Source organism: Haemaphysalis longicornis, unplaced genomic scaffold, assembly GCF_048455015.1.
Source record: "Haemaphysalis longicornis isolate Haplotype H1 unplaced genomic scaffold, Haemaphysalis longicornis Haplotype H1 scaffold_3, whole genome shotgun sequence".
Classification (NCBI taxonomy): domain Eukaryota; kingdom Metazoa; phylum Arthropoda; class Arachnida; order Ixodida; family Ixodidae; genus Haemaphysalis; species Haemaphysalis longicornis.
Genome location: NW_027526335.1, coordinates 107,048,527 through 107,074,654, shown reverse-complemented (window position 1 = coordinate 107,074,654; position 26,128 = coordinate 107,048,527). Strand labels below are relative to the sequence as shown.

Genomic DNA, 26,128 nt, shown 5'->3' with positions numbered 1-26,128 from the left:
CGTGCAGGCCCAGAGAAAGCTTAGCCGTGGTACGCTCAAGTTCGTAGCGAGGACATGTGCTGAGAACGTGTTTCAGGTCCTCGCGAACTGTACAGGTAGGGCACAGAGGTGAGGAAGCCTGGCGAAGTTTAGAAAGTAAACGCTTAGTGTAAGCCACATTGAGTCGGACGGGATGCAAGACAGCTTCATCTCGCTTGCACAGACCGCTGGGCATCCGAAATCGGCACTCTGGGTCTATTGTGTGCAACGGAAGGTAGGGAATTATTTGGGTCGGTCCACAGCAATCGCTGAGAGAACTGGGCAATCGATGACACCAGAGTCGCTCCGTCGCACCTTGTGAAAGGCACTGGAGTAATAATTGGGCTGAAATTCGCAGACGCAGCAGCTCTGTCGGCTTCGTCGTTGCCAGCCACGCCACAATCACATGGAACCCATGCACTGCAGAACAACGACGTGTTGGTTGTTTATTGACTGCGTGTGCAGGCCATTAATTTCTTGAGCAAGCTGCTCTTGTGGCAGCACCATGAGGTGCTGAAGGGCTGCTCGAGAGTCGGTGAAGATTGCCCGTGCCTGAACTGGAGCAGTTAAAATGTGTTGCAATGCAGCACGCAGGGCCGGAAGTTCAGTGACCATCGACGAAGTTTTGTGACCTAGTTTTGCGGCAATTTTTGTGCGGGTTGATGGGATCCATATTCCGATGGCAGATGATATATCCATCACTGATCCATCCGTGTAATTTTGGCAGGTAGTAGCAACGTGCTCCAATGAAAAGAATTTCCGAGCAGGCAGAGGCAACTTAGCTTTGCTGTGGATGCCGGGAACGGTTAGTTTTATTTTCCAGGAGGCAAATGTGCATGGTGGCTTGATATGCTCTGGTGGGCTCTGATACACTGGTGGTAATAAGGCACGTACCTCGGCTTCCGAGTCACAAGCCACCGGGTGTTCGATAGTCCTGGTCACAAACATCAGGCGTGCACAGAGGAGTTCTTGCTGGCAGAGAACGGCTGGAGAGAGGCGCCTACTCTCTATGAGGGTCCCAAGGGTTGAAGTATTTTAGGCACCCCAAGGCACACACGAAGCACTTTGGCTTATAAGCCTTCTAGAAGCCGTGAGTTGGTTTTTGTGAGAGGCTCGAGCCTCGAGGGCAGCAAGCTGTAGCGAACCCATCCGTCGCAGAGTGCATCGCGGAGCCTGGTGTGAAACGCCACCGAGCAACCTTCCGCGTTGCTGGAGATCACGCGGAAGATGGGCGCGTACGCCTCAAGCTTGTGCCTCAGTTGCCGTATATGTGGGGACCACGTCATGTTCTTGTCAAAAGTCACTCTTAGAAATTTGTGGCTGCCAACGTAAGATATAGGAACGCCTCCGAGTTTAAGGAGATACAGGGAGAGATCACGCCTGGGGAAGGGAGTGGGGTGTTCGTTCGGTGGAGTTGTGAGGGCGAATGATGATGATGATAATGATGAAAAAAGGTGACGTTCGCTGGGCAGAGAAGAGCGCTTGTGAGGCCAGGGAAGAGTAGCGTAAGAAGGCTGCGGTTCCTGATTTGGTAGGGGAGAGGTTGCTTGCGTCTATAAAGTATACCTCTGATCCCTGCATTTCTATAGGAAGGAAACAGACTTGGTGAGGGCTTTACAGCGTAGAAGGTTGCGGGCGGCATGCCTTAGGGACGCTAAAGGGTGGAAACAAGTTGGCCTGTATCGGTATATTACGGTTCCGAGAATCTAAATACACCCTTCTCGCGACTAGCAGTTGTTAAATAAGAGAGAAAACGCCATAAACGTTAAAACAGGCGACGACGCCCCGTACGCTTTTGGTATACTATACCGTTTGTGACGACATAACCGCTGTGAACGGCGAGAGCTCATTTGAGAAGCATCTATAAATGTTTTTCTCAAATAAACAGTTCATAAGTGGTTGAGCACGTGAAATAAATGCAAATCAGCACTTGCCGTGAGAAGATATGACTAAAAAATGGCAGCATCTCCACTCCGTGGATGATGGCGAGGGTGCGGAGTACGGGAACTTGAAATGACATCCAAATTGCGCCCCGAATGACATCCGCTTTGCGCCCCGACCGTCATTCGATTTGAGCCGTGAGTTGCACCTTGATGAAACTGCAACTCACGGCTCAAATCGAATTTCGCTTGATTTTCGCTTGATGGTGGTGTGCGCACGGATGGACGCGGACGGACATTTGGAGGTCATAAGGTACTCCGCACCGGTACAGGCGAGGGAGTAAGCCGTGTGACTCTCGGGTACTAACTCACGGTCCTAGCCCAATGGGTAAGACGACTGACACTAACTCTGTCTGGTCTACCAGACACAGGCTCGAATCCCGCCGGTGCCTGTGTGATTTTTTGCGATTGTAAATGCTATGCGCACGGACGCGGACGGGTTATTGTGCGGTCCTAAGGTGCTCCGCACCTAGAAATGTGGTTGATCCCGCTTTCATAGGAATCGGTAAAACGCGAAAGTGAAATGTGCCTTCACAGGAATTAGTTGAATGTTTATTCTGCACCTATATGAATTTGCACATCACTATTTATACGTTGGTATGACACCGTCAGACGCATCAACATTAGACACTGGATTGCACGCGCCGGAGCACTGCGTAAACCCGAATGAAACCACGCGTGCTCGCAAACCATGCAAACGAAACCGAAAGGGTTGCCAGCGAACCGTTTGGTGAACTCACGGTCCGCTGCAGAGAAAGAGCATGATTTGCGGGGCTGTCTCCTTGGTGTGCTTGGCGAGCGACCTTCTGGCAATGTACGGCAGACGGTTGCGTTGCGACGAGCTCAGCTGGCGCCAACTCTCGGTGCTCAATAGTATCGTGATGCGCCACTTCGCTTCACCTCTCTTAGACGGCAGCACCATCTAAACGCGAGGAGGTTATAGGAAGGATATATGGCGCGTTCATACAGCTGTCTGCGCTTCAGCTCATAGAACAGCTGGAAAAGCTCCTGATACCTCCCGTAGCGGCGATGGAGTTCCCGGCTCGATTCCTGACGCAGCCCCGTCATTTAAACTTTTCCCGCTGATGTCATTTCCCTGATGAATATGACGTCAGTCAGACCTTGGTGGATCCCGGCATAAAACACTCTCGTGTTAAAAAACACAGTCTACAGCTCTTATACATTGCCAGACAGGCTGCTTCTTTCGTGCTTCATAGTCGGCCAGCATGCTTTCAGTTTTGTTTTGGAAAAGCATTGCTCAAGAATCTATCACGGTGAACGCCCGAGCTTCTGCAAGAGCAGGAAGCGGAAAAGGGACAAGTGCACTGCACGTGCCGGTTAAGCGACCCGCCTGAGCTTCTACTCCGTCCTCCGCGCGCGGATGTTGCTATCAGAGGGTACAAAGAGTGCCTGTACCCGGTTCGAACATTATCGCCCGTTTAAGGTTAGGGTACTTACTGCGGGGGTTATCCGAATGATCCGAACTTGCGCTTTTCCTTTCGCTGCGAGGCGCTGTTGATAAATATTCCGTAAATCGTACCCGCGTCGTTCTACCCTTGGTATGTTTGGGCCGGGCGGAGCCTATAGGCCACGAAAACCACTCGAGACGGATGCAGAAAGCGAGTGTGTATTTCACGCCACGTTGGCGCGTCGCGTGAGTATAGTAAAGTCCTTTTTGGTCAGAGGGGGGAAATAGGAATATCAGGGATGGAGGCATAACATTTCTTGAATCTTCAAGGGTCGTGCAGGAAGCTTCCAAGTGAGGCAGTAATTGTCCAGTTTGAGCGGCCGAGTGGGTTGTAGGCCCCGGCTCACACTACTCGAGCCAGACCGATCTCAAGGGAAAAAGTGCCTAGCGCGGCGAGGAATTGGGGGTTAGGGTATGGGGGATTATTGTTTCATCGCGTGAGCCCAACTGCAATCCTTACAGAATTTGCACAAGCATTCCCAAGCCAATGAGCCCAAATATGGATCCGGTCGTTTCCAGACAAGCCAGCGTCGCGCAGAGAAGAGAATATGAGATGGACGGTATCGCCAGACGAGGTGAGGTGCGACGCATAGCCGGGCAGTCGTGCTTGCACGACATTTGAAACGGAATTTGTGGCTTCTTCGTTCGCGCTCGGCGCGGTGGTGTCTGGGTGTCCGGTGTAGGCGGGCACATGGGCCATTGGAGCGGTGAAAAGTATTTCTATTTCCAGCGGGGAGAAAAAATTCCCCGCATTTCCCCGAGGGGAAGAATGTGAAAGTGCGAATGCACGAGTTGAATTTGCGCGGTTCGGTAATGTTCGCGAAAGAGAGATCACACACACACACACACAACTACAAAGAAACAAAGATGCATTTATTCACAGACACCTATTTGTGTTGTCGTTGTACTTGATTGCTAGAGCGGATCTCAGCTTTGAAATTTCGTGTCAGTACTCCTTTAAGCAGGTGCATTAGCCCTTCTCACGCCCGATTCTTGGCCAATCCCCCACGAGGGTATGTGCCATGTCAGCGGCCAGGCAGCGCGCGCCCATCTCCCCCCGTTGCCAAGGAAGACGAGGAGATTCCTGGCCAATCCCCCACGTGGGTATGTGCCATGTCAGCGGCGCATTCGCACGAGCGCGGACATCGCCGGTGGACGCAGGTTCAGGGTCGCTTAAGAAGTGCATTCGCACTTAATAATCACACACAAAGCCAGCCCCATCGGCCAGACAAACGTTGTCAGCTTCGGCCGTGGCCACAGAGCACGGTGGATTGGCCGTGGCTTCCAGACGTCACAGCAGTAGTATTAACTCTATGCTTAAAAGGTATTGCTGCCAGCGTGAAAGCGCATAGCACACATTGGTGCCTCGCTCGCAGTTTGTGACGCAATGTCTACGTCACAAAAAATGAACGAAAACCGTGTGAGAGAAATCCCAGCTTTGCTTATTTTTCAGCAAAGAACGCATTGTTCCTCGGCGAACACAAAAGCCGATAAAGCTACGAAACAGGTGATTTTTCAATTAAAACAAAATTTCGTTCAGCCTTTAATGTCCCTTTAAGGGGTTAATTTTCTTAGGTAGGGGTTCTCACTCATGTCCCTCACTCCAATCTTAATCCTCCTTCACTTCATTCCCATCAGGGTCCTCTCCGTCCCCTTCCGGCTACGCTTTTTCCTCATCCTCCTCTCTTCCTCCGACTCCTTCCCCTGCCACACTCGTACTTGTGTAATATTTCTTCTGCCTCCCGTCTGTTCTTTTCTCTGTATACATCCCATTTTCCACATTCCCCTTCATCTTTCTTCCACAGTCCCCTTTTCCCTCTTTCTTTCCCTCCTGTATACCCATACCCATCCGCCCCCCCTCATCCGTCTACACATATATCCAATCCAACTCCTCCCTCTTCCCTTCGCAAAGCTTTTCCGAGCACTCCATTCCCCCTACTCTATTTTATCCCCATGTTCCACCTCTCTCTCCTTCTTCCACTTCCCTCACTGTCTATAGGCCGTTTACACACGGCCTACGCGATCAGCTGTCCTAGCGCCGAGCAACGGCGCGTTGCCGCCGGCAGCAGATCGCGGAGAACACGATTTACAGCGAGCAGTTCGGCTGACCTTCAACAGGTGGCGCTAGCGCCACAATCTCCATGATTGGCCTTCAGCACTGAGGGCTTTGGGTTCTGCCGTACGCTGCCATGGGGCTCAGAGAAATGCGCAGACAGAAAATGTGGAAGTCATGACGGAAAACTTGCGCCGTAGTCGGATGTACCAGCTGCGATCGGGACGTCAAAGTGTGAGACGAATCGTATTGCGAGCCTCACTGGCCGTTTCTTCTCCGCTCCCTTCTTGGTCCTCAGCCGGCTCCCCTCCCCACTCTCCAAAAGCACCTTTCGCCACACTACGCTGACTCTATTATCCGAGAGGTGACCGATTTATACATTCCGCCACCACTCCCTTCTCTCTACCCTGAGTACACAGGGCTTCCAAACAGTGATCTCGATCGCCCTTTCACATTACCCGAACTGGAACGTGCTCTGGCCCAAAATAAAGCTGGTACCACTCCAGGCCCGGACCAGGTCTCCTATTCCATCCTAAAAAACCTCCCTGACTCGAACAAAGAATTCCTTCTCTCCCAAATCAATGAATACTGGAGCACAGGCACGCTGCCTGAGGAATGGATTTCTTCCACCATCTCCCTCATCCCCAAACCTGGCAAGCCCGCCACCCTCCCAAACCTTCGCCCAATTTCTCTCACCTCTTGTGTCGGGAAGATGAAACGCATGGTTCTCGCGCGTCTCACAGACCTTCTCGACAATACCAACTTCCTACCCAACAATCATATCGGTTTTCGCCCCCATATGTCTACCCAAGACCTCTTTCTCCTTCTTCAGGAAACTTTCTTTCAGCCCTCAGGGCCTCAAGTTCATGCTCTCGTGGCTGTGGACGTACGCAAGGCCTTTGATACCCTCCTTCACGACGCCATCCTTTCCCCTCTCCAAGACACTCATGGCGGCTCCCGCCTCTACTCTTATGTTCGTTCGTTCCTTCGCTCCTGACAGACTCGATTCCGACTTGGGACCACTCTATCCCCACCCATCACCCTTATCCGCAGTACCCCTCAAGGTGCCGTACTATCACCTACCCTCTTCAACCTCTGCCTTGGCCCCCTTGCCAGAGCCTGGTCCGAGATCCCCAACCTTCAGTCGCTTCTATACGCCGATGACATTACCCTCTGGTGCACCCGTGGGTCTCCTGGGGAGGTGGAACAAACTTTGCAATCTTGCTTTGACCTTATTTCTCTGTTCTTTGCCTACTCAGGCCTGCAAGCAGCTCCAGAGAAATCAGAGCTGCTTTTACTTTCCACTACTAAATATCAACGATCTGCCAACCCAGTCTTATCGCTTACCCTCGATGGCACTCCCGTCCCCCGAGCTTCATCCTGTCGGGTTCTGGGATTTCCCCTCCAAGACCACTCCTTCTCCCGTGTCATAAAGTCCACGATCACCACATGCCACCAAGTGACTCACTTGGTCCGACGGGTGGTCAAGCGGCGTGGGGGCATCGATGAACGCAGAGCCAGTCAGCTGGTAACAGCCTTCGCCCTGAACAAAATCTTGTACTGTCTCCCATACTGCACATAAACACAGGCCCATATGCGAAGTGTTCCATCTGCCCTTAACACACTTTACAAAGCTGCCCTGCGTCTCCCAACACACGCCTCTACAGAGAAATTATACGCCATAGGTCTCTTCCTTCCTCTTCCTGATCTTCTGCGCCTCCACAGGGATTGACAGCTGGGCCGTCTGTCTGGCTCCGCGCAGGGCCATTGGCTGCTTCAGCGGGCGGGCATCGGCCCATTTACTTTCCCCTGCACACCCCCCAACGGCCCCTTCCCAGTAACCTCCGCTGTGCCCCCATTCCCTCCAACATGACCCCACACCTTCACGAGGGCAGACGGCAAGCTCGCGCGTTTCACCACGACCCCTTCCCTCCGGACTCTGTCGCACGCTATGTTGACGCGGCATATTACCCAGCTTGTGGCTCCACTTCTTGCGTAATTATGTCCCGCCCCACTGACACCCCAATAACCTCCACAGCAGGCCCTTAGTCCCATCCTACTTCTCCCTTAGCTCCCGACTCGCGGCGATCGTTCACGCAACTAGATAACTAACTTCACTACCCCCTTCCACCCGCTATCGCATATGCTCCGACTTCATGGTGGCGATTCGAGCTCTTCGCGACAACCGAATTGCCGAAGATCTGCATGACGACCTCTAAGAAACTCTCTCGCTCCCCTCCCCTGCCTCGGTCGCTGTGGTGTGGGTGCCGGGCCACTCAGGGATTATTGGCAATCAACTGGCTCACCAGCTGGCCCGCGAGATTACTAACCGGGCGCCGGTGATCCCTTGGCCTTTCCCTCCCCTGGCGGACGAGGAATATTTCTACAAGAAAACCCTCAAAGAGCACTACCAACACCTCCGGCACTCGCTACAGACTCTTCCGCCACCACACATTACCCTATCCATTGCACAAGTGCACAACCTTCGGGCAATCCAGCTGAACACCCTCACCACTCCGGCACGTCTTTACCACTATGGCTATCGCTCCGACCCATACTGTCCCAACTGCCCCGCTACGTACGCAAATGTTGAGCACATCATTTTCTCCTGCCCCGCTGCCCAGCAGTCTCCTCATTACCCTAACCCCCCTCCTCCCAACTGGCGAGTGTTGTTGGCGTCGGCGGCCCTCGTTGACCAGCTGGCCATGATTCTTCTTGCGGAAGAGTACGACGCATAGGTCTTAATCTGACCAGAAATAAAGTTTTTTTTCTCTCTCTCTCTCACTGGCCGCAGCTTCACAAAGACTGTCCCTGTGTGCGGCCTTTCGCAAAGCACCACTTTCCTCACAGTGCAGCGCGACGCGGAGACCATGCGTCGCTGGATCGCCATTTTCTAACGGAAGAATTTTGTTCCGAGATCACCGGCAAGAGTGACTTTTTCAGACCGTAACGGAATGCTGCCGGCAAGCGTAGTGTAGTCCACACCAATTTACCTCGGCGCGCTTGTTTTAAGTGTTTACGCGTTCCGTGCGTGTCGTCGCGACGAAACGAGTCAGCCTCGCTGTTTAAGCTAGCCGATCGGATCGGTTGCTCCCAGACTGTTTTCTTGTTTTCGCTAGCGCATATCAGCTTTGCTACGGCGTTAAATATCTGGTCTCACGTAACTTAAATTTAGTGCACCGAACTCCTTTCGCCGCACTGCAGGCCCGTATTATGACGTCGGCGCAACCAGAGCTAAGCCGTAGCGGCAGTTGCCTTGGGCCGGACTCGACTGCAGCTTCGACGCTATTTCAAACGCTGTGTTTATAATCCGTGTGCGAAAGAATCCATACGTGCTCATGAGATAAAAAATGTGGCAACCAGCGTCTCAAAGCCGTTTCCTTTATATCAGGGGTCGGCAACCTTGTCAGGTGGAGGCAGTGGAGGGCCGAGTGGCATGATGCCGACACGGCAACGGCCGGACGGCAAGTAGGGGCGGGCTTTTTAAATGCAGAGCATTTCTTTAACTCACATGTAGCGTCCGATGTCCGTCCGCAACAGCTCAGCGCGCAGGCGCGCCCTCTCCCACACTCCTCCTCTCCCGCATCACGCTACCCTCCTCGCTCTCAACAACAGGTCCGCACCCCTCATCCTACACTATATAAAAAAATAATACTTATCGGCGCCAGGTTTCGATCCCACGACCCTGCGGGCGGAACGCAAGGTACATGGTGCTCTACCCACTGCGCCACAAAGCCGACACAGAATGGAAGGCTACGAACGCGCCTTATATCCTTGACTCATTCAAACTACGTCAAGAAGCTGCTGATACAACGCATTCACTGCCTGTGGGCGGAACGCGAGGTACATGGTGCTCTTCCCACTGCGCCACAAAACCGACACAGAATGAAAGGCTACGAACGCGCCTTATATCCTTGATCATTCAAACTACGTCAACTCTCTCTCTCCACCCCCTCTCCCTCTAACGCGCGCACTAGGAATCGGCACGGCCTCCACTCCAGTCACTGCTCTCCTGCGCTCTCTTCTCTTGCGTTCGTCGGCGGTCGCAGTTGATAAGCGATGGAAGCAAGACCTTCAACTAGTACCTCGACGCAATCCAACATCAGCGCCGAAGCACCAGTTCAAGACATCGTACCATCGTCTTCGTCGACGGCGGCAGAAGACAAGGCGGCGAGGCGGCGGGCTGCCGACGCCGAGCGCACACGTCGTAAGCGGGCTGCCGACGCCGAACTTCGTGCACGCGAAACCGCGGCCAGGCGTCAACGTCGACAAGCGGATCCCGAGCAGCGTGCACGAGAAGCAGCGGCCATGCGTCAACGTCGAGAAGCGGACCCTTCGAGTCGAGAGCAAGACACAGCTTCGAAACGTCAGCGTCGGGCCGCGGACCCCGCCGTACGGCAACGACAGGCGGCGGCAGGCAAGCGTCGTCGTCTGGAGGCCGCCGCCGTCCCGGAACCCGCCGTCGCGGAAGCCGTCGGGCAACGTCAACGGGACCTTGGGGGTGCCGACGCGCGCTTCACACGCGAGTTCCTGGACCGGAGCTTCGGGCACAGCTGCGACGTGTGCGACCGGCTGTGGTTTGACAACAACTTAACCACGGTCGGGAACATGCGTAACGCGGCGCATCGCACGAACGCCTTGCGGGTTCTTTGGAGCGCGTTCGTCGTCGACGCCGCCAACAACAAGCCCGACAACACCGGCGATAACGCCAGCGTTAGCGACGGCGCCAACGATAACGACAGGTTCAGCGGCTTCGTCGTCAACGGCGGCGGCGACAACGGCACCAGCAAAAACCACGGCAACAACGGCGTATGCCTGGACGACACCGTCGCGTTGGCGCGCGTCATCCCCGTCGTCAGCAACATCGGCGACGCGGACGCCGCTTCGCTGGAACGGTTCCGGGCGTTCGCGGTGTGCGCCTCGTGCAAGGACTCGCTGGTCCGCGGCGTCGTGCCTCCGATGTGCGTCGCCTACGGCTACCGGTACGCTCCGCGTCCTGCGGACCTGCCGGAGCTCAACGCGGTGGAAGAGCGGCTCATCTCCTCTCGACTGCCGTTCATGAGCATCCGGCGGTTGACGCGGGCGACGGGGCAGTATGGCATCCGGGGGCAGGTCGTGAACGTGCCGATCGAGGTGCCCGATGTCGTGCTCCAGCTGCCCCGGAGGGTACCAGAAGACGCGACCATCGACGTCAACATCTAGCGTCGACGTCTCAGCCCGGCTACGTACAGGCGCGGTCTGGTGAAGCGCAGCAAGATCTTTGCGTGGATGAAACACCTGGAAACGACCGAGCTGTACCGTAAGCTGGGCGTGCAGATCGACTGGGCGCGGCTGGACGAGTTCGAAGAAGAACGCGAAGAACGAGGCGAAGAAGGAGAAGGTGACGACGCTGACGGCATCGAAGTTCTTCCGGGCGAAATCGACCTGCACGATCCCAGGGAGGTGAGCAAGGCCCAGCGCGCGATGCAGAAGACGGTGGTGTACGACGACGAGGGCATGCACCTGGAAGACGCTTCGTCGGTGGGTCGCAAGCTCGCGGACGGGTCGTACACGGTGGACGTGGCTCCGGGCGAGAATGTGAGGCCGCTGTCGCTGTACGTGGACACGCACGGCGAGGAACTGTCGTACCCGACCATCTACCTGGGCGTTCCTCGTCGGATAACGGCGCCTTGCAGAACGCCGTTCGCCGTGTCGAGCAGCGAGATCAGGCGCACGGACCGTCGCGGCGTCACGCCGAAACACGTGCTGTACATGGCCGTGAAGGTGATGTGGTTTAACGTACACGACAGGACCATGACGTTCCGGACCAACTCGTTCACCGACTCCATCACGCGCGAGCAGCTCGAGAAGGGCGGGCAGCAGTTCCTGGACGACGTGCTGAACCGCGACCTGGGGTTCCTGCGCGGGATTCCCAACACCGTCCAGTACTGGCAGGAGCGTCGTCGGGAACTCTTTGCCATGATCCGCCAGCTGGGCAAGCCGCACGCGTTCCTGACGCTGTCGGCCCCGGAGGTTCACTGCGACCGGCTTCTCGAGACGCTGGACCGGCTTCGCGTGGGCCCCGAGGGCCGCGCGCGCGTGGTGGCCGAGATGCGGGCGTGGGAACGCGTGGAGCTCGTGAACGACGACCCCGTCGCGTGCGCCATCTACACGTACCGCATCTTCGACGTGATCCTGAACTTGCTGCGGGACAGGCGGTGCTCTCCGTTCCGGCCGTACGTCGTTCGCGACTACTTCAAGAGGGTCGAGTTCCAGGAGCGCGGCAACGCCCACGTGCACGCGATCCTGTGGCTGGAGAACGTGCCCGACGAGGAAGAGCTGAGCAGCGTCGACGGCGCCATGCCCCGGACTCTGGCGATGGTGGACGCCGCACTGCTGACGCTGGACACTTCGCTCCTGCGGCGGGCCCGAACGCAGACCCACCAGTACACGCACACGTGCTACAAGCGGGGCCGCACCAAGTGCCGCTTCGGCGCGCCCTTCATGCCGAGCCAGTCGACGCGGATCGTGGTGCCGTTCCCGCCGTTGCCGCCGTTGCTTGCGGACGACGCCGGCAGCTGCGACTCGACGACGGAAGCGGAACGCGTGCGTCGGAGGGGCTCAAGGCCAAGTACGCCGAAATGCACGAGGCCCTGGAGCACGGAGAGTTCGCGAACCTGGACGAGTTCCTGCGCGCCTTCGACGTGCGGTCCCGCGACGAGTACTCTGAGATTCTGCGGGCCGGCGCGACGCGTCCGCACGTCTTGCACGCGAGGACCCCCACCGAGAAGCGGGTGAACGTGTTCAACCCGTGGATCGGAAGGGTCCTGGACTCCAACATGGACCTCCAGGTCATCCTGGACCACTACGCGTGCGAGTCGTGCGTCGTGGACTACGTCAACAAGGCCGATCGCGGCATGTCGCACCTCCACCGCGCCGTCGCCGACATCCTCAAGGAGAACCCCAACGACGATTACAAGGAGCTCCTTCGCAAGCTGCACGTCAACGTCCTCAAGGGCGTGGAGATGTCGGCGCAGGAGGCGGCGTGGTTCTTGCTGCGGCAGTAGATGTCGCGCAAGAGTCGCGACGTGGTTTACATCCGGACGTGCTTCCCCGAGGAGCACGTTCGCGTGCGCAAGACGCGCGACGAGCTCGCCAAGCTCCCCGCTTCGTCGACCGACGTCTGGAAGCCCAACGTGATCCAGAAGTATGAGGCGCGGTGTCAGCCCGAGCTCGATAACGTGTGCCTCGCGGACTTTGTCAGCAAGTACGTCGCGCAACGGCGCCGCACGACGACGACGACCACCGGCAGCGACGTCGTCGGCGACGAAGAGGACGAAGATGTCGAAGACGAAGTCGACACCACCGGCATGACCAAGACCAAGACCAAGACGACCACCAAGACGACCGACGTCACCCACTACGCCCTGCGCGAGAGACCCGTCGTCATACGCTACCGCAACTACAGCCCCAGCGACGACGTCGACTCGTACATGCGCGAGCAAGTCTTGCTGTACGTCCCGTTCCGAAGCGAGGCCGTGGACGTTCTGGACGGCAACAAGTACGTGCGCCTGTACGAGGAGCACAGGGAGACGATCGAGCTCAAGCGCAGGGAGTACAACCCGGCCAACGACGACGTGGTGGTGAACGAGTTGGTGCAGCAGCACTACGCGAATCTGATGCGGTTGCAACAAGAACAAGACGACGAGCTCCGACGGCGAGCGCAGGAAGAAGAGGACGCGGAATACGCCGAGGTGGGCGACGGCGACGACGTGACCAAGAGGGAGGCGAGAAGAAAGCGGGACGAGGACGACGCCAACGCCGACCTGCTTCAGGGCGAGCAGTTGCTTCGTTTGGTCAAGGAAATCGTGACGCCGTGCGCCGCCGTCCGCAAACGCAAGGGCATCCTGGACCGCGAAGCTTACGAGTCTATGATGCGGATGACCAACCCCGAACAGTACGAGCTGCTCCGTGAGATTCTGCACAGGCAGACGACGCCCCCCGGTTGCTCCTCGTCTCCGCTCCGCGTCTTCCTGACGGGTCCCGCGGGCTGCGGCAAGACGTTCGTGCTCAAGCTCGCCATGGACGCCTACAACCGGTGCAACAACGCGACGACGTCCGACGGCGACGGTGGTGGCGCGTACAACGCCTACGTCGTGTGCGCGAGCACGGGCAATGCCGCGGTCGCCGTGGGTGGAACGACGGTGCACGCCGCATTCAAGCTGGCCAGAAGCAGTGGTGGTGGTGGCCGGCGCGGCGGCGGCGAACTCGACGGCGGACTGAGCCACAGCGACCTCAACACGTTCCGCGTGGCGTTCCGTCGCGTCAGGTGCGTCATCGTCGACGAGGTCAGCATGATGTCGGCGGATCAGCTCAGGGACGTCGACTGCCGCCTGCGACAGATCACCCAACGGGCCAGCGAACCCTTCGGCGGTCTGGACGGGATTCTCTGCGGCGACCTGCGTCAGCTTCCGCCCGTGCGAGCGAGCGAGATCTACAAGCGCTGCCGCAACACCGACGGTCTCTTCGGCGGTGCCGCCGCGGTCGTCGCGTGGCACCACGTCGACTACTTCCCGCTTGTCCGCGTCGTCAGGCAGGCCGACCGCACGTTCTCGGACGTTCTCACCAAGATCGGCGACGGACGCGCCTTGGAGGACGACGAAGTGGCGCTTCTCGAGAGCAGGTTCGTCACCGCCGATCGCGCTCGAGAGTTGGCGCCGTCGGCTCTCCGGATTTTCTACTCCAACAGGGAGGTGACGCTGTACAACGAGTCGGTTGCAAAGGCGGCGGCGGCGGCGCCGGCTGCGCCGGCTAGCGTGCTGCGGGCCCGCGACGACTTTGTCGGTTGCAAGACGCCCTACGTGCTGGAAAACGCCAAGCGCAAGGTGGACAACATGACGCTGACCGAGTTTGGAAACCTTGCGCGCGAAGTTCTCCTCGTCCGGGACAAGCCCAACATGCTCACCGTCAACGTGGACGTCGTCGACGGCCTCGTGAACGGCGCAGTGGGTTTGAACAGCAGCAGCAGCAGCAGCAGCAGCAGCAGCAGCAGCAACAGCAGCAGCAGCAGCAGCAGCAACAACAACAGCAACAACAACCCAAGCATCTGTGGATCCAGTTTGACGTTCCTGCGACGGGCAGGTTGACTCGCGCGCGCCAAACTCGCGTTGCACGAGGCCAAGAGCGCCGGATACGCCGACGTCGCCCGCAACTCCGACTGGATTCCCATAGAGACGCATTCCCTGACCTTCACAATCGACCGCAAGGCCGGAATAGCCTGCAAGCGAACCCAGTTGCCGATCGTTCAAGCCAGCGCCTTCACCGTTCACAAGTCGCAGGGTGCCACGTACGCCTCGGTCGTCTACGAGTGCTCGCGAACCTACCCTCAGAAGCTCGTCTACGTGGCTCTCTCGCATTGCACCCATCTCGGCGGCCTCTACCTGACCAAAGCCCTCGGCGACCACTCGTTCTACCACCGCGAGGACAACCCCGACAGGGCCATGACGGACGAGTTTCGAAGGCTGGAAAATCACAGACTGCAGACCGTAACCGGCCGCTACCTCGACGCCCTGCGACGAGAAGAACAACGAGAACGGCGACGACACGTGTTTACGCTAGCGTTGCTGAACGTTCGGTCTCTGCGGGCGCACGTGCTCGACGTTGAGTGACCCGGTCCTGCAAGAGGTCGACGTGCTCTGTCTCACGGAGACGTGGAACAACAACAAACAAGAAGGAGGAGAAGAAGCAGGAGGAGAAGGCGCAGGTGGAGTTGAACGGGGCATGGTATTGAGGAGGCCAGGACCTCATCACAGCTGGCGTGAGGGCGACTCCGCGGCGAAGACGTCTGAGCTGCCCCTTTTGCACCGCTCCAGTTGACCAGACTACAGCAGAGCACCTGGTGTGGAGTTGCCCTGCTCTGCGAAGCCTACGCGCTGTGCACATCGCCACCTGCGGCCCGCGCCCCGGACGTCCGCCAGACTTCATGGCGTGGATACAAGGACCACATCATGGCCCCCTGCTCCGATTCCTTCGGGAATCCGGCGTATATCTATACATTTAGTTTCCCCTTATGCTGATTAGCAAACTTCCGCAATAAAAAAAAAGAAGGCGCGGTAGGAGAACAAGGATTCGCACCGGTGGTTCGCGCGCGCGCCGTGGACGCGCGTAGCCATGCCGGTGGCATCGACGTCTACTACCGAAACGTGCGGTGGCTAGGAGGGATGGTCCGTCACAGCTGGAGTTACGCCGACACGCGCGGCGAATACGCCGGCTTACCGCCGGCTTAAATACGACGCCTACCGTCACGGCCACGGCCAAGACGACGGCGAGATCACCGTAATCACCTTCTACCTCTCTCCGAAACTCAACCGAGACGCCGTTGCAGAGTTCCTCGAACTGGCCATGAACGACCATCGACGCCAGCAACGACGACAACCAGAACAACCAGAACAACCAGAAACGCAAAGACAACGACGACCCATAGTTCTCGTCGGGGACTTCAACGTCGACGTTCGCAAAGACGACTGGATCGTCAGGCACGTGCGCGACCTTTACGGTCTCGACTGCGTATCTGACCACAACCCCTTCAACAGCAGGAAGCCGACCACCATCCACGGGTCCTGCATAGACCTCGTTTTTGCGTCCTCCTCCTCATCCTTGTGCGTCCAGCCCCTACTCCCGAACCCTCTCACCGCCCACTTTAGAGACCACAAGGCGGTCGTGCTCGTCGTGCGCTAAATCGACACTCGCCACTCACTCACCACTCACCATCTCAACGACCACGCTCCCCAGAGGCCCCGCAGAGAGGGACGGACGTAACCGGAGGCACCCCCCTCGTCGACGCAACCTCCGAAGAGAAGAAGAAAGAAGAAGAAACAAGAAGAAAGAAAGAAAGAGAATAAGAAAGAAAGAAAGAAGAAAGAGAAGAAGAGAACAACAGAGAATCGCAGTGATGCCAATAAAATAATAACAACTTGACGCTACCTACTTACGATTCTCTCTTCTCTCTCAACCCACACCACCACCACCACACCAACAACACCAACACCACGGAACCCCACTATGCTCTGCATTTACACGTGTCCCTCGCGCGGGGGCATGCGACGGAGATTTTTTGCTTCGTTTTCTGATGCTATGGTATTCAGCAGCTGGGACGGCATAAATAGGAAGAGCTCGCAAACTCGAAAAGTATCATATAATTGAATCTCCATTTCAGGTCTGCCAACACATTATCCAGTAGAGGAATATACACTGATGTCCTGAAGAAGCTCTCTGGATCAAGCGCTGGAGTGTTAGACCTGTAGGACTGTCTCTTCGTGATGCGAGGGAGCCGCAGCTCTGTTTCAAGTTCGTCCGCGAGCGCGACGGCTTGGTCGTAGAGAGGTGTGAACGCCTCTTCACTGTTACGCCTTTGAGCAGTGAGAGCAGCTACTGTGCCTGTCAGCGTATTCCTTGGTTTGAAGCTTTGAAGCTCCTTCCAGTTGGCGACGGAGTCGAGCTTTCGCCACGAAGATAAGAGAGTCCCGAAATTGGATGACACTGTCATGTCGCTCCACCGATCTCGTCTCGCAAAGGCTTTTCAGCTGGTGGCCAAGTGTGTTCTTTAATACACTGTTTCGTTTTGGTGAGGCGGTGAAGAAGGAAATTACCTCCTTCATAATCCCCACCGCGGTCCTGACAGCTTGAACACGCGATGACTTCGAGATCGACAAGCTGAGTGTGTGGTTAAAACACGGAGAGTGAACTGCTTATGTGGCACACCGCTTAAATTCTGACACGGCGCCACACAACTCTGACACCATAAGGCTGCATCCATCTGTAGCTATATGCCGACGCACCTGCCCAAGCCGAATTGTAGGTCCTTCAGCATCTTCAGAACCCGCTCATCAGGTACCCTGCCTGTCAGGATGGGCTCAGTTACGTTGACGTCGACAGCATGGCTGTCATTGCGAAGGACAACAAATAGGAAGAAGTCCTCTCGTACAGCGTTCTCGTGTACATAGCGCAGAGCAAGAGATAGCTGCGACGTGTGAGATACATCGGTTGTTTCGTCGAACATAATGCTGTAGACGCCCGACTCGTGCACCCACTGAATAAGTGTAGCAAGAACCTCGTATCCACAGCACTTGATCAATTCGTTGTGGGTCGTCTTGCCGATGTACGTGACTCGAGATGATGTGCTGGCAAGGTGCTTCTTAAGTTCAGTGTCCCCGCTTGATCATCGAAAGCGCAGAAGCTCGCGGAAATTGCCCTCATTTGCAGTCATTGAGGCCTCATTTGACCGCTCAAGAAGTCTTTCGTCGTCTCGATGTCCACGAAATGGTATGTTTTGGCGCCCTAGAAAGATGATAGACGTTATAGTTGGGACCAGGTGGTTTCGGTTCTCGTTCACTTGATGTAGACGCTGATTGATGATTTAGTTGGCTACATCTTTTTCGGGTGCCTTCAGACATGCGAGAAACTCCTCCCCAGCCTGCACTGCTTCATTGTGGTACTTCCTTGCTTCAGATATAGTAGGATCGCCGTCCTTTCCCAGCAGTTTCGCAAAGGACGTGAGTGGCTTGGTGACGAGTTTTTGGAGGGGGACATTTTTGTGGTAGCCTCTCATCGCACCTATTACGAACAAAACGCAGTACTTGCAGTACAGGCCCCTGCTATAATCGGAGAGGACAAGCCACTTGAACTTGTTTAAATGCGACTGACGTACGTATGGCTTCTCATTTTTGCCGTTTTTCCGGGGAAGTGAGTATGGTAAACTGTAGTTATCCGGAGGGTACCAATGCGTTTCCAACAAACGCCGTTTAGTGTAGTCATCGAATTTCCCACCGACCAACTTTCCGATGTCACTCGATAATTCCGCGGAGATGCTTGGAGATGCCACGTCCAATCTTTCGCTTTCAAATTCGGTAGTCTGGTCGCATGGAGAAGAAAGGGGTGATCATTCGCCTTTCAGAGGTGGCGATGCGCTACATGGTGCTGACCGGGGAAGAATACAGGTGTTGGCGTATTTCTCGTCCAGTCGTAGCGTTGGCACAACTCCTGATGAGGTGGCCTGTTCCGTGCCTTAGACTGCAACACGTAGGGATTTCTTAGCAGCAGGAAGGAAGAACTTGTCGATCTTTTGCGAACTTGCCCTCTTCATTCTCCAGAGAGAGCTTTGGGGTTGCAAACAGACGAAAGAAAATGCGATAGTCGAACGCTGTCGGTGTCCATGACAAGCCGCAATGGCGAGCTTCATGTTTTAAGATGCTTCATACGTCAATATGCAGAATACAAAAAATAATATTTGCTGACCTGGCGATAGAACGAGAACTCATGACTTAAAGCCACATCCTAGAATCTGTACAAGAGTATATAAGCATTTAAATTACTAACAGGGGAGCTTACCCATGCAAAGAAAATTCTTCGAATAATAAATGGATACACACAGGAGACTGCGCAAGCACTTCTCCACTTGCTCATCTTTAATAGTACGTTGCATCGTTTTAACAAGTGAAACAGAGCGAGAGCAACTTCAAGTTGCAGCAGCATCACAGACGACGCAAATTAGCAAGTGGCGCAGTGCTTACGCATATTTACGTAAACCTTACAGGGGACTTTACGCGGGATACTTTAAAAATAACTGCGCATCGTGTAATCGAAAGGATAAATCATAAAGCGCGTAGCGACATGATATCGTGCTAAGCTTGAGCAAGAGATGCTGTATCGGCTTGCGATAATCAGATCGCTTGTACTTTAGCAAAATTACTTCAGTCTATGTGACATTGCTTCACTACCTTTGAAACTTCCCAGCATAAAATCGTGGGCAGTGTTCATTAATGCATGTTGGTATTCTTTGTAAACGCATGTTTAGAAAAACGTACCTTGAAGTTTTATCATTTGAATAACCTATACTGCTGCAAAAAAGTACTTAATTCAATCACTGATGCATAACGTCGTAAAGGATTCTAAAGGATTTTGGTAAATTCCTCGTAACTGCGTTAGAAGGGTCAGTTTGCGGATTTCTTGGCTGCTATGAACAGGTTAATAACGACAACATCCAGGGTATGCTTGGCTGAATACTGGCGTGAGTGGCATCTCGAATACTGCAGCTAGCAATGATATGCACGTTTCAAGTCTTCTTGCACTCACAAACGAAACAATGAAGAGGTGCGGGTATCAAATCTAAAGTTCTAAACGCGAGCTATACATTTGCGCGTGGCCAACGCTTACCTCGAGTCATCCGGACGGGTCAAGTGGCTTACCAAGGTAATCGCCAACAGAATTTCTGCAACCTTAGATTTCAGTCAACCTAAAGAACAAGCAGGGTTCCGTAAAGGCTATTCAACAATGGACCATATTCACATGATCAATCAGGTGATTGCCACAAACTGGAGCGTACGACGTATAAAAGTACCGTATACTTTTTGATATTATTGTACTGCGCCTAATTCTTGTTACAGTAGTCCGATTCATTCAGTTTCCGTGCTATCGCCCCTGGAAAACCCTGGAACTCCCTCGAACGAGGCGGCGGTAATTCCGCCCACTCGCCGGCTCACCGGCAAGAAAATAACAAAAATAAAACCTCCACCGCTCAGCTTTCGTCGAAGCTTCGAGCGCTCAAAAGGGGGCGAGCGTAGCTTTGCCAGCGCAAAGGCGCTCCGATGATTCCAGAAGGGAGCAAGAGGGAAGTTGTGCGCTCGACGGCGGAGGGCGCGTTGTGTGTTGTAACTTGGGCCCTCTCTCTCCGCGCCGGCGCAGTTAGGAAAAGAGAATCTGCGCCGAAGCAATTCAGCTACGTTTGGACGTCGTGATGTGACAACGGCTCCTGCCCGTGTGTGCACCACCATCGGCGACCCGCGCCCTGGAGGACTCCAACGTACTACCGGGCCTCGCTCGAATCACAGTGATCGTCTCGGACGGCCTGGCCTACGACGAAGCAACGCTTCACAGGTAGCCGAATCGCCTCCGACAGCGGACAGCGGTGCATCGTCCGGCCCGGTCGGTGAATATTGTGGGACTCTGTCTCTCATATGCATCGAACTGTTCGTTTTCTTTCTATTTAACTGCTCTACTCCGTAATATCTATTTGTTAACGCTCCTGATTGTATCATTTTGTCTAATTTTGAACTGTTTCTCGCATTTGTATTCATTCTAAGTTACCTCTCGTTTACGTTACGTGTCCTCGTGCTTGTACAGTGTTTTGCTGTCCAAATATAAGTCTGTCTTTTTTTTATTCGTTCAAGGCTCTGACTCATTCTTACGGCTCTGGTCGGCGAAAGCCGCACATCAGACGGCCACCCCTTTCGTCACCTGTGCCTTGTAGATTCTGTGGGGTTGTTTGCTCGCTTGAGTCGACTCCCCATACCTTCTAACAGCGCATCCAATTAAGGAATCGGTGACAGTGATAGAGAAGTGTGCTGAGTATACTAAATGCCTATATATAGCCTTCATAGATTATGAGAAAGTATTTGACTCGTTCGAAACCTCAGCAGTCATTCATGCATTACGGAACCACGGGTTAGATGAACATTATGCAAGAATACTAGAGGATATCTACTATGGGTCCACCGCTACCATCATCCTCCATAAGGAGAGCAGTAAAATACCTATCAGGAAGGGCGTCAGACAAGGAGGCACTATCTCTTCAATGTTATTCACAGCATGTTTACAATAAGTATTCAGAACGTTGGATTGGGAACAGGTGGGAGTAAGGGTTAATGGAGAATACCTTAGGAACCTCAGATTTGCTGATGACGTTGCCTTGCTAAGTAACTCGGGGGACGAATTGCAAAGCATGCTTTCCGCACTGGACGAACAGAGTAGAACCGTGGGCCTCAAAATTAATATGCAGAAAACCAAAGTAATGAACAATAACCTCGGGACAGCACAGCAGTTTGGGATAGGGGGAGAGGCAGTGGAAGTGGTAAGCGAATATATCTACTTAGGCCAAGTTGTGACACCGGATCCCAAACATGAGGCAGATATAATTAGAAGGATCAAAATGGGGTGGAGTGCATACGGCAGACATTCTCAGATAATAAATAGCAGACTACCATTGTCCCTGAAGAAGAAAGTGTATGAGAGCTTCATATTACCGGTACGCACCTACGGGGCAGAAACTTGGAGGCTCACTAAGAGGGTTCAACTTAAATTGAGAACGACTCAGCGGGCAATGGAGCGGAGATGATAGGTGTACAAGGGACAAGAAGAGAGCGGAGTGGATCAGGGAACAAACGCGTGTTAAGGACATATTAGTAGAAATTAAGAAGACTAAATGGACGTGGGCAGGGCATGTGATGCGAAGGCAAGATAACCGTTGGTCATTAAGGGTAACAGAGTGGATCCCTAGAGAAGGCAAGCGTTGCAGGGGGCGGCAGAAAGTTAGATGGGCAGATGAGATGAAGAAGTTTGCGGGGATAAATTGGTCGCAGTTAGCACAGGATCGAGGTAATTGGAGATTAATGGGAGAGGCCTGTGCCCTGCAGTGGGCGTAGATAGGCTGGTGATGATAGTGGCGATAAAGGCGGGTGATATTGAGGCTACTGCAGCATCATCTCGCATGCGTCGCTGGTAATCGTGTAACCCTTTAGTGACTCCCAGGCAATAGTGGCATCATGGAAAACCAGAAAGCGAATGAGGCAGCCAGTAGGGGCCTACAAATGACAAACAGGAGGACGATGCTCACTAAACATGATGCCTCAGCTATGATACAGGCGCTAGCTCTGACGGAGCGGAACCTTTTATGGGTCCTTCCGGAGCGACATTACACTTTTTGTACGTCGCGTAGATAAAAACATAAGAATAAGGCTTCCAAAACAGCTACCCTGCCGATTTGAAACGTTGTTCCACAGACTGCGCCTCAATGCAGCTCTTAAAATATCTAACCTTCATCGAATAGGGCAGCCTTCAAGTCCATATTGTGACAGTTGTGGCTCAGTTGAAACTGTCGAACATATATTACTAGTGTGCTCTGCTGAGGCCGAACGAAAGTGCCATTTGCAGCAGAAAATTGAATGCCTTTCCACTGGACCATTAAGACTGAGCCTATTTTGTGGACCACGACGCTCTCCCTCTCCTCAGCGTAAAGCCCTATCCGCGTTATTTGAGTATTTGAGGACAATGCTCCTCTACGACATTCAAGCCTTTCCCTTAGCGCATTTATTTAGCCATATTCCCTGAAACAGGACTTCGCTTTATTTTGATTTCTTAATTTTTTCTCGCCTACTCTTCTTACTACTGTCTTTTTTCCGTCTACCCTGTTCCGCGCAGAGTAGCATGTCGCCGAACTCATGCCGGCAAACTTCTTCGTTTCCCTCTCTAATAAAAAAAATTTTCTTAGGCTCTGATCTCTCGGGCGAGAATGGCAGCCGCGGCACGCGTCCTACCGGAATAGGATGGCAGCCCACAGCTCCTAACTCTTTTTCTCCCCTACCCCATCCCTGCTGTTTCAATAAACGTTTTCTCTCTCTCTCTCTCTCTCTCTCTCTCTCGTGTGTATAAATATCTGCCTTCTTTGAGGTCGACCACCCAAACAAAAGCCGTAGAAAGTGTAGAAAAAGAAGACGAAAAAAGGAGCGAGACGGCAACCCCGCGCGTTCAGGCATTCCTGAGTCAGCGTTTTAAGAAGTATATTTTGTTCTGGTCACTCAAGCATGGAAGAGAGCCCTGAGAAGGAGAGTAGCAAGGGTCGCCACTCGAAGAGGCACACCAAGCGCACAAAAAAGCCGACAGATTTCGCTGGGACCTCTCCTTCGGCTGGAGGGCGGATTCAAGGCCAGGCCGCTTTGACTACCGACGAACACTGCTCATCCAATACCGTAGCCCGCCGCAGGCACCATTCTATCCTTAAACGGGACCGGCCAGATGCGCGACCGCTGACCAAACCTGCAGTGGCGTCTAGACCCCAACTGTCTGCCATTGACCATGATATTGCAGAGGCGCCGACCGTGGGAAGTGCGGACATGATACCACCGGGACAACTTCGCCTCACTGAGATGCATTCTACTACTGCCGACAACATGCCACAGCCCGCAGCTCGCATTGAGGGTTCATCCATTCGGTGGGAGGACTTAGGAGATCAGAGTGCGTCCGCTGTGGAGCTCCCCGCCACTACCAGTTCCGCGCGTCCCGTCAGCTTCGAGCCACCAGACGACGTGTCGTTAGGCCCATCCGGCCGGAACTACGAGCGACCAATCATGACCCGGTGGCGCTCCATTGCGGCTAAGCTTTTGGCGGATGGCCCGACAGGGCTACCGACCATTGAAACAACGGGAAGGAGCAGCCCTGGAGACCGGGCCGCAGCAAGTCCCATGGGTTGGCGAAAGTCGCGTAGCCTGTCCGCCATGGAGCTTCCTGCCATAACTAACCCCGAGCGTCCCGTCAGCTTCGAGGTGCCGGATGACGAGCCGTCAGCACCGCCACCCGGCTGGAACTACGGGCGACCGATCATGAGCAGGCGACGCTCCGTTGCGGCTCAGCTTTTGGCGGAAGGTCCGACTGGGCTACTGACCATTGATAGAACGGGAAGGAGCAGCCTTGGAGACCGGGGCGCCGCAAGTCCCGCGGGTAGGCGAAAGTCGCGTATTCTGTCCGCCGTGGAGCTTCCCGTCGCAACTGACTCCGCGCGTCCCGTCAGCTTCGAAGTACCGGATGACGAGCCGTCAGCCCCACCGCCCGGCTGGAACTACGGGAAACCGATCATGAGCAGGCGACGCTCCGTTGCGGCTAAGCTTTTGGCGGATGGCCCGACTGGGCTACCGACCATTGAAACAACGGGAAGGAGCAGCCCTGGAGACCGGGGTGCTGCAAGTCCCATGGGTCGGCGAAAGTCACGTATCCTGTCCGCCGTGGAGCTTGCCGGCGCAACTGACTCCGCGCGTCCCGTCAGCTTCGAAGTACCGGATGACGAGCCGTCAGCCCCACCACCCGGCTGGAACTACGGGAGACCGATCATGAGCAGGCGACGCTCCGTTGCGGCTCAGCTTTTGGCGGAAGGTCCGACTGGGCTACTGACCATTGATAAAACGGGAAGGAGCAGCCTTGGAGACCGGGGCGCCGCAAGTCCCACGGGTAGGCGAAAGTCGCGTATTCTGTCCGCCGTGGAGCTTCCCGTCGCAACTGACTCCGCGCGTCCCGTCAGCTTCGAAGTGCCGGATGACGAGCCGTCAGCCCCACCACCCGGATGGAACTACGGGAGACCGATCATGAGCAGGCGACGCTCCGTTGCGGCTAAGCTTTTGGCGGATGGTCCGACTGGGCTACCCACCATTGGAACAATGGGAAGGAGCAGCCATGGAGACCTGGGCGCAGCAAGTTCCATGGGTCAGCGAAAGTCCCGGAGCCTGTCCGCCGTGGAGCTTCCCGCCACAACTGACTCCGCGCGTCCCGTCAGCTACGAGCCTCCGGTTGTCGTGTCGTTGGGACCACCCAGCTTGAACGACGAGCGACCAATCATGAGCAGGCGACACTCCATTGCGGCTACGCTTGCGTCAAAGCGTCCGGTAGGGCTACTGAACGATGAGCCCCCGAGCATCCCCGGAGCGTCCCCCGAGCACACGTTCCGGGAACGCTCTTCCTCAGATCCCCAGCCGACTCAGGGCGAGCCCCAGTTGAACGTCACGTGCTCGGTCGGCCACAGTGTTCCCCAAGTGAGTATTCACCACCGTGCACCATGCCTTGTATAAGCCCGACGACAGCATGTGCGGGAGCTAAAGAAACGGTTTGGTTGTTGAACTGTAAGCGATACAACACCATTTTATGAGACGTACAACATACGGAGCCAAACGACAGCGTTGCTGTCGTCATCACGCGAAGCGTTTTCTAGCAACCGTCAAGCGGTGGGCCCCATCTCTAGCTAGACATGTATCGACTTCACCAGAAATGGAGTTGCTCTACCTTATTCTTCACCACCCGAAGACCTGTGATCTCGTCCATAACATGCGGAGCTTGGAGAAGGAATTGACCATAAAATTTGCGCTTGATACGGTGTTCAAAACGGCCATACTACAACCATCCGGTAGTCGTAGTAGTAATAAACATTTATTGATGGGAAATGGAGAGTCGGAGGGTTAGCTCGGCCTCCTCAATTTAGGAGGCCGCGAGCCCGCTTTGCTTCCTCTCAGAACGACGGCTTGCGGTAGGAAGTTTTTTATGGTCTGAATTAAAGCCCTTTGTGACTGAGGTCAGTGTATGCATAATGCTCTCCGTGTTTAGGTAAGACCCGACTCTCTACATATATTTGAGCTCCTACTTTCTCGTGTGGAAGTCAGGTTAAACTCAGTTTCTTCCTTAAAATGTGACGTCGACAGGATTTCTATGGCGAGAAAATTGAACATAAGCTAAAACCTCAATCCTGACAAAAAAGCTCTGAGGACAAAAATGCACTTAAAAGTTGGGATCGCGGAATCGTTAATGTACACTTAAACGTGCTCATATTTCAGTTTAGTGCTGTGAGTGAATGAATTGTGATGAAAGAAATGAATTGTGACTGCTGCACCGCCGTGCGCGGTTCGCGGGTGCGTGCGTGATTGCTGCCGTTACTTATTGATTCAAAAGAAAATGGAAACGGAAGGATGGACTATAGGATAATGTTGCAATGAGTCAAGGGGTAGACCCGCATTCAGCGCATGGGTGGGAGGAGATTTAGGGGAGAGAATAGGATAGAAGAGGAAGGAGAATATAGGGGATGCA

The 26,128-nt window shown here is 54.7% G+C and overlaps 1 pseudogene; it reads left to right on the top strand.

Annotated features, from left to right (window-relative positions):
• The first annotated feature begins 9,787 nt into the window (after window positions 1-9,787).
• On the top strand, window positions 9,788-11,141 carry LOC144175367 (uncharacterized; annotated as a pseudogene).
• The last annotated feature ends 14,987 nt before the right edge of the window (window positions 11,142-26,128 follow it).